General features: G+C 42.1%; 1 protein-coding gene and 1 non-coding gene across 5 annotated transcripts in view; both read left to right on the top strand.

Moving 5' to 3' along the window:
• Positions 1–1,893: 1,893 nt before the first annotated feature.
• Positions 1,894–8,212, top strand: part of LOC115176675 (protein O-linked-mannose beta-1,4-N-acetylglucosaminyltransferase 2) — a 29,677-nt gene continuing 23,358 nt past the window's right edge. Inside the window, exons 1-3 of one of the 4 annotated variants that reach the window (XR_003872262.1) lie at positions 1,894–2,146; positions 2,626–2,824; positions 5,791–7,063. The gene's annotated coding sequence lies outside the window, so the exon portion shown is untranslated. Of the gene's footprint in view, positions 2,147–2,625; positions 2,825–5,790; positions 7,064–8,212 lie in introns of those variants that run through there. The other 3 variants (XM_029736836.1, XR_003872261.1, XR_003872260.1) reach the window with 3 other exon arrangements.
• trnat-ugu (transfer RNA threonine (anticodon UGU)) lies at positions 6,899–6,971 on the top strand. The gene has a single exon. It is a non-coding gene; the product is annotated as a tRNA-Thr (tRNA).

The following is an 8,212-nucleotide window of genomic DNA, read 5'->3' as shown; positions in this document are numbered from 1 at the left end:
GGGTGCGTTCTCAGTCCCCTCCTGTACTCCCTGTTCACTCATGACTGAAAGGCCAGGCATGACTCCAACACCATCATTACGTTAGCTGATGACACAACAGTGGTAGGCCTGATCACCGACAATGGCGAGGCAGCCTATAGGGAAGAGGTCAGAGACCTGGCCGTGTGTTGCCAGGACAACAATATTTCCCTCAATGTCATCAAGACAAAGGAGATAAATGTGAACTCCAGGAAAAAGAGGACCAAGCACACCTCCATTCTCATCGACGGGGCTGCAGTGGAGCAGGTTGAGAGCTTCAAGTTCCTTGGTGTCCACATCACCAACAAACTAACATGGTCCAAGCACACCAAGACAGTTGTGAAGAGGGCACGACCAAACCTATTCCCCCTCAGGAGACTGAAAAGATTTGGCATGGGTCCTCAGATCCTCAAAAAGGTCCTACAGCTGCACCATCGAGAGCATCCTGATTGGTTGCATGACTGCCTGGTATGGCAACTGCTCAGCCTCCGACCGCAAGGCATTACAGAGGGTAGTGCGAACGGCCCGGTACATCACTGGGGCCAAGCTTCCTGCCACCCAGGACCTCCATACCAGGCGGTGTCAGAGGAAGGCCCTAAAAATTGTCAAAGACTCCAGCCACCCTAGTCAAAGACTGTTCTCTCTGCTACCGCAAGTCAAGTGGTACCGGAGCGCCAAGTCTAGGTCCAAGAGGCTTCTAAACAGCTTCTACCCACAAGCCATAAGACTCCTGAACATCTAATCAAATGGCTACCCAGACTATTTGCATTACCCCTTTTACACCGCTGCTACTCTCTGTTGTTATCGTCTATGCATAATCACTTTAATAACTCTACTTACATGTACATATTACCTCAACTAACCGGTGCCCCAACACATTGACTCTGTACCGGTACCCCCCTGTATATAGTCTCGCTATTGTTATTTTACAGCTGCTTTTTAATTACTTGTTACTTTTATTTCTTATTCTTATCCGTGTTTTTTTAAACTGCATTTTTGGTTAGAGGCTCGTAAGTAAGCATTTCACTGTAAGGTCTAAACCTGTTGTATTTGGCACATATGACTAATAAAATGTGATTTGATTTGTAAAGCTCGCCGCCATTGGACTCTGGAGCAGTGGAAATGCGTTCTCTGGAATGATGAATCACACTTCACCATCTGGCAGTGACCAATGACATTCTAGACGATTCTGTTCCAACTTTGTGGCAACAGTTTGGGGAAGGCCCTTTCCTGTTTCAGCATGACGTTGCCCCCATGCACAAAGTGATCCATACAAAGTGGGCCATACAGAAATGGTTTGTCGAGGTCAGTGTGGAAGAACTTGACTGGCCTGCACAGAGCCCTGACCTCAACCACTTTAAACATCTTTGGGATGAATTGGAACTCAGACTGAGGGCCTAACCACCCAACATCAGTGCTCTTGTAGCTGAATGGAAGCAGGTCAGCGCAGCAATGTTCCAACATCTAGTGGAAAGCCTTCACAGAAGAGTGGAGGCTGTTATAGCAGCAAACGGAAGACCAACTCCATATTAATGTCCATAATTTTGTAATGAGATGTTCCACGAGCTGGTGTCCACACACTTTTGGTAATGTAGTGTATATACGCCCAGTTTGTTGCTTTCTCTGATAGTAAACATTAGCTGATCATGCGTTTTTCAGATTTACAAAGTCAACACATTCTACAATATTTTCCATCTATGTTGAAAATTGGTTCACATGATGACATCCATGTTTCAAGTTGGATCCTTCAACGTTGACGTCAGTCTGAATACCGTTGTTTTTGCACGTTGCCTCTGGAAATGGCAGATAGAATTTTGTATGGCGCACTGATATTAGAAACATGCCTCTAGAACACCTACTCAAAAACTGGAGTAACAACCGCCACATTTTATTTTGTGTGGAGGCCTAGTGTGTACGTGGATATTTGCATAATGTGTGCATACAGAGCAGGCTCTATTTCTTTCAACCATCTCCAGGTGTATGTAGACAATTTGCGGTGATGGGGCGCCTCGAGCGTTGACTGGCGTTGGACTATTCTGATGGTAGCGCATTTGGGATATTGTAATCTATCGAGAAATATGAGTTAGCAGCTACCAGAATCACACCTTAAGTTTTATGCTTGCGTAAGGTAAGATTGAGTTGCTCTGGAATTATAAAATACCTAATGTTATAGCTACTGCTGTTGAAAAAGTCAAAGTTAACTACGTTATGGCCATGCATTCCCATCAGACAGCCGAAGTATCTGTTCTTTAGAGATGTCTAACGCGCAGATACTGGGGCACCTTCAGACTAACTACACACGTTTCGCTGCACTTCGGTGGGAGTAGCTAGCTATAACTTGTTGCTTACCACATGTAATTACCACCACTTTATTCAGGGCTGCTGTAATTTTAAAGTGCAACCCATTTATATGAAAACTGTTTCACTCCCCTCCATTTTGGAAGTTTGTCAGTTTTGTCTACTTTGAACTTTGTCTTCTAATATATAGATTCGTCTGGGAAAACATGATTGTTGTATTTGACCATGTTTTGTCATATATCCAAAATTGTAGAAATGTGTTGATGTCAAACGTGTGAAATTTATAAAATGTCCATCTGTTGTCAACAGACTTGCCTTTCTGGCACGGTGGAACAGCGTTTATCAGTCTTCTGCGCACCCCCAAGTCTTATTTGCTGTGGATGGATCCCCATCTGGCGGACAAAATGAGTACACAAGCGGACGTGAAAGAAGACTGGTTTAAAAAAAATTCAAGATGGCGACTTGTGAGTGTAGCACAAATGTCTTTAGTTCATAACCCTCCTTGTTGGTAAGAGTTTCTGCTGTTTACATATGTGAAAGAGTTCAAGGCACACACACTAAGCTTGATCTGTCATAACTCTATGTAAAAGATGCCACTAGATAAAGATTTAAGATAAGTTTATTTTCTACTAGCCTAGCAAATAGTGTTATGGGGGAAGGGAGGGGGGTATACAGCCTGGTTTTTGTCAAACGACACCAATCACAGGCCCAGCACGGCCCGCTACTCTACATAACCCCCAGCCTGCTCTCCGGCTCTGTAGAAGGCAACAGTTAGAATCTTTTAGATAGCACCTCCAAAAGTGCTGTGTGTGTATAGCGGTGGTTGACTGTGTTTTAAGTAATTGTGAGTATCAGGGTGGTTCCAGAGATTAACTGTCAATGAGACTGCTAGTCTAGTCTGGTCCTATAGGTAGAGTCTGTAAAAATGGACTATTTGTGCTTGGAATGATACAGAGAAGATTAGGATGACATGCATAACCGGAAGCGTTTCCAACTTTTCTCCCCCGGGGGGGTAGATTTTTTCTTTTTTCCCCAGACCTAAAACATTGTGTTTTCTGCATGCAGTGTGTGGTGGAGAAAGCAGGCACTCCTGTGGATGTTTGGTACCCTCTACTGAACCCAGACCAATTTAGACAGTAAATCACTGATTCCCAGACTAAATAACACCATATAATTGCAAGCAGGCCGTGAGTTAATACATTTGTGACTCCCATCGGCTCTAACGTGTACCAGATCGAGTCCCTGAGACACTCCTCTCCTTGGGTGGAGCTAAAATGCAAGGGCATTCTCCAGGCAATTCGATAGATATTTCTCCAGTCATGCCACCGGGCATAGTGGGTTCCCTGGCTGCTCAAACACGAATCCCCTCTTGGACTCCCTGCCCCTCTCCCTTGGGTCCAGACGATTCTTTGTGGCCTCGTTATATGCGAGAGTGGCGTATCTGAGAGAATGCGTTGTTATAATATTGTTTTCCAGTAGCCTAATTACGAGTGCAACTTAGAAATAACACAAACAGGCTATGAACAACATACCTTAGACTGTTCTCCTCTGTTTTTTACAAGGAATGAGTTGGGCTTTAGTTGTCTGTTCCCCTCTTTTCCTATTCGACCAAGATGTAACTGGAGGTCAAACCACACTTTCTGGACCAGAGTCCTTGGTGTACTGGGATTCAGAGCCTGGAAGTTTTGGAGCTGGGCCATGTCCTTATCAGTGATGGGAGGGTGGCTGTTTGATATATTTTCCTTGCCTTAGCTGGTTGATGTTGACCAGAAATGCATGAATCGTGGTGGTAAATTCAGTGTCCTTCATAAGGCACCAGCTGTGACCGATGGGTGGGTCATTTAGAAACTGGTAGTGCCAGGTAGCTACTTATGCTGTACTGCTCCCCCTTCCTGTTTCCTATTTCCATAAAACTGTTGGAGAACAATGTTAACCTGTCTGGGAACCCCACCCTAGTCAACAGCCAGTGGAATCGCGTCGCCCGAAATACAAATACCTCATAAATGCTATAACTTCAATTTCTCAAACATATGACTATTTTACACCATTTTATAGATACACCTCTCCTGACTCGAACCACGTTGTCCGATTTCAAAAAGGCTTTACAGCAAAAACAAAACATTAGATTATGTTAGGAGAGTACCCAGCCCAAAATAATCACACTGCCATTTTCAAAGCAACTAGCATGCATCACAAATACCCAAAACACAGCTAAATGCAGCACTAACCTTTGACAATCTTCATCAGATGACACTACTAGGACATCATGTTACACAATACATGCATTTTTTTGTTCGATAAAGTTCATATTTGTATATAAAAACAGCATTTTTCATCGGCGCCTGACGTTCCGAAAATATTTTCCCTCAAATGCTTCTGGTGAATCAGCGCTACAATTTACAAAATTACTATTCGAAAAAATTGTTAAAATGTAATATTGTCTTTCAAAGAATTATAGATTAACATCTCTTGAATGCAACCGCATTGCCAGATTTAAAAATAACTTTACTGGGAAATCACACTTTGCAATAAACGAGGTGCTATGCTCAGAAAAATAGGCTAGGCGATACAGGTTAGCGCCATCTTGGAACCATCTAAAATCAAATATACTATTGTAAATATTCCCTTACCTTTGATTATCTTTATCAGAAGGCACTTCTAGGAATCCCAGGTCCACAACAAAGGTAGTTTTGTTCGAAAAAGTTAATAATTTATGTCCCAATAGCTCCTTCTTGTTAGCGTGTTCCGAAGGCTACTCATAATGTAGTGAAGCGCGCAGGACTTGTCGTCACGAATGTGCAAAAAATATATATTTACGTTCGTTCAAACATGTCAAACGTTGTATAACATAAATCTTTAGGGCCTTTTTCAATCAGAGCTTCAATAATATTCAAGGCGGACGATTGCATTGTCTTACTAAACGTTTCGGAACGAAAGGGTACCCACGGGCACCCGCGTCATAGTAGTAATGGCCCTCCCCCTATGACCAACTTTCCAGGCCTCTCGTTCGGTCAGTTTCTACCGGAGAAGACTCAAACCACTTTGTAAAGACTGTTGACATCTAGTGGATGAATCCTAACTCACGGTGTGTTTCATAAGCAAAGTGTTGAAGGTGATTCCACAAATCAGATTTCCACTTCCTGCATGGAATCTTCTCAGGTTTTGGCCTGCCATATGAGTTCTGTTATACCCACAGACACCATTCAAACAGTTTTAGAAACTTTAGTGTTTTCTATCCAAATCTACTAATTATATGCATATTCTAGTTACTGGGCAGGAGTAGTAACCAGATTAAATCGGGTACGTTTTTTATCCGGCCGTGCAAATACTGCCCCCTAGCCCCAACAGGTTAAACTCTTCCTTAGTGACAGTTTAAGTCAACTTTTTTTCTTCTCTGCTAGCCAGCCCTCGAAGCAATGCACAGCCTAGTTTGTATTCTTAACTGTTTTTATTCATTGTGGCTTTTCTCTCTAGGTCATTCAATGCAGTATCCCCAAAATCTTCATGCCTGGGTTTTATTGCCATCTCTTTTTCCCAATCATTCATAGTCATGCCGCCAGAAGATCAAAAGAAATGTTCCACTCATCCATTTTAGTTTTTGCAATCAAGTATTGATTTAGCCAGCTGACTGAAAAATATTTTGTATGTTGCTACTGTATGATAACCAGCTTAATTTGCGGTCTGTCTCGTTCGGACACATTCACTTTATATGGGACGGTGGAGATGGTGAGACGGTGAGAACTTGTTCTCAACTAGCCTACCTGGTTAAATAAAGGTTAAATAAAGATTGCAATTCAATATTGGAAACGTCAGAGAGACAGACCGGTTTATACAAATCTTTGCTGTTGAGAACTAAATGCTAGTCTAAAAGAAGTGGGAGATAATGTCTAGATGCTTTTTGTAGTGGAGATTAGGTTTATACATTGATGCTCCCCCGATGGACCCATCTCAACTGACATTTAACCTGCCCCCACCCAATGGACATTTATCATGTTACAGTTGTAAATATGTAATTATTAATTGTTGCTATTGTTTCATTCACTTCCCTTTGACCTGCACTGTAAGAGCTTAAGATGTTCACTGTACCGTGCATTTACATCTGCAACCCTGCTCATGTGACTGATAAACTCTCTGTGGCTCTGATAGGACTCGCCACTAGAGCGCAGCAACAGACAATAAAATGCAGTGATCATTTGTAGGCGTAGATGTTCTCTGTCAATGGCAATGCATTTTATGGTCTGTTGCTGATCTCTAGTGGCAAGTCCTGGCAGTGCCACAGAGATGAGGTGAGTGTGTATTTTATTGCACAGGTCCAATTGGCATGTAAGAATGTGTTATGTTTCTCTAGTCTAAATCTCATGTAGATCATGATGTAATGCAAAGACTGAAAACCAGCAGACACTCAAGCCTAGAGTAGTTGACTTTGCTTCATATGCTAACAGCCTGTTTAGCTGGTTGGGCCAGACTGCACTAACAGCTGTGTGGTGGAGTGAGTGGCATGAGGTGTGGCCTTCTGTCTGTGAATTGGCAAGATCTGTTGTGATATGTAAATTACCTGTTGTCTCAAGGTGTGAGTAGGTAAGGCTCCATAGCTCAGTGGTTAGAGCACTGGTCTTGTAAACCAGGGGTCGCGAGTTCAATTCTCGCTGGGGCCTTGACTAAAGGGTCACATGTTTTAATCCAGTTCAGTACATTCCCGATTTGTGTTAAATTCTGCTCCTCATGTATACATACCTTGTGAAGAATTACGTTGTTGTAGTAATTTGTCTCGTGTCAACAGAATAACCAGCACATAAATTACATTTCTATCAGGTTAACATGTAACCATTTAACATTATCGATGCAAGCTTTCACAAACACCCAGAAGAACATTTAAACTTACTGTTACATTTTTGTGGCGAGTTACTGGGTTTTATGGCATCGGTCATTAGAGGTCACCCGATTATGATTTTTCAACGCCGATACCGATTATTGGAGGACCAAAACCCACAGATACCGATTAATCGGCCGATTATTTTCTGTTTTTTTATAATGACAATTACAACAATACTGAATGAACACTTATTTTAACTTAATATAATACATCAATAAAATCAATTTAGCCTCAAATAAAGAATGAAACATGTTCAATTTGGTTTAAATAATGCAAAACAAAGTGTTGGAGAAGAAAGTAAAAGTGCAATATGTGCCATGTAAGAAAGCTAATGTTTAAGTGCCTTGCTCAGAACATGGGAACATATGAAAGCTAGTGGTTCCTTTTAACATGAGTTTTCAATATTCCCAGGTAAGAAGTTTTAGGTTGTAGTTATTATATTATTATAGGAATTATAGGACTACTACTCTCTATACTATTTGTATTTCATATACCTTTGACTATTGGATGTTCTTATAGGCACTTTAGTATTGCCAGTGTAACAGTATAGCTTCCGTCCCTCTCCTCGCTCCTACCTGGGCTCAAACCAGGAACACATCGACAACAGCCACCCTCGAAGCAGCGTTACCCATGCAGAGGAAGGGAAAAAACTACTCCAAGTCTCAGAGCGAGTGACGTTTGAAACGCTATTAGCGTGCACCCGGCTAACTAGCTAGCCATTTCACATCGGTTACACCAGCCTAATCTTGGGAGTTGATAGGCTTGAAGGGGTAGGTGTAATTTGTGGAATGTTCCAACAGGAATCTGTTCCAAAAAACGTAAAGTAAAAGGTTGCCAACCAACAACGCATACAAAGTAGCAACGCATACAAACCTAGCTAACTAGCTGCCGAATAGGCATCAACTCACCACGTAGCTTATTCTTAATGTTTGTCCATAGGCAAACAGACATGTGAGGACAGACATTTTTCGGGAATAAACGTGATGAGTGGAAAAACGCAATGAAATAGACCACTCCCTACCC

The sequence above is a fragment of the Salmo trutta genome, chromosome 37 (genome assembly GCF_901001165.1).
Source record: "Salmo trutta chromosome 37, fSalTru1.1, whole genome shotgun sequence".
Classification (NCBI taxonomy): domain Eukaryota; kingdom Metazoa; phylum Chordata; class Actinopteri; order Salmoniformes; family Salmonidae; genus Salmo; species Salmo trutta.
Note: the sequence above shows the minus strand (reverse complement) of the source record. Positions and strands in the feature narration are given on the sequence as shown.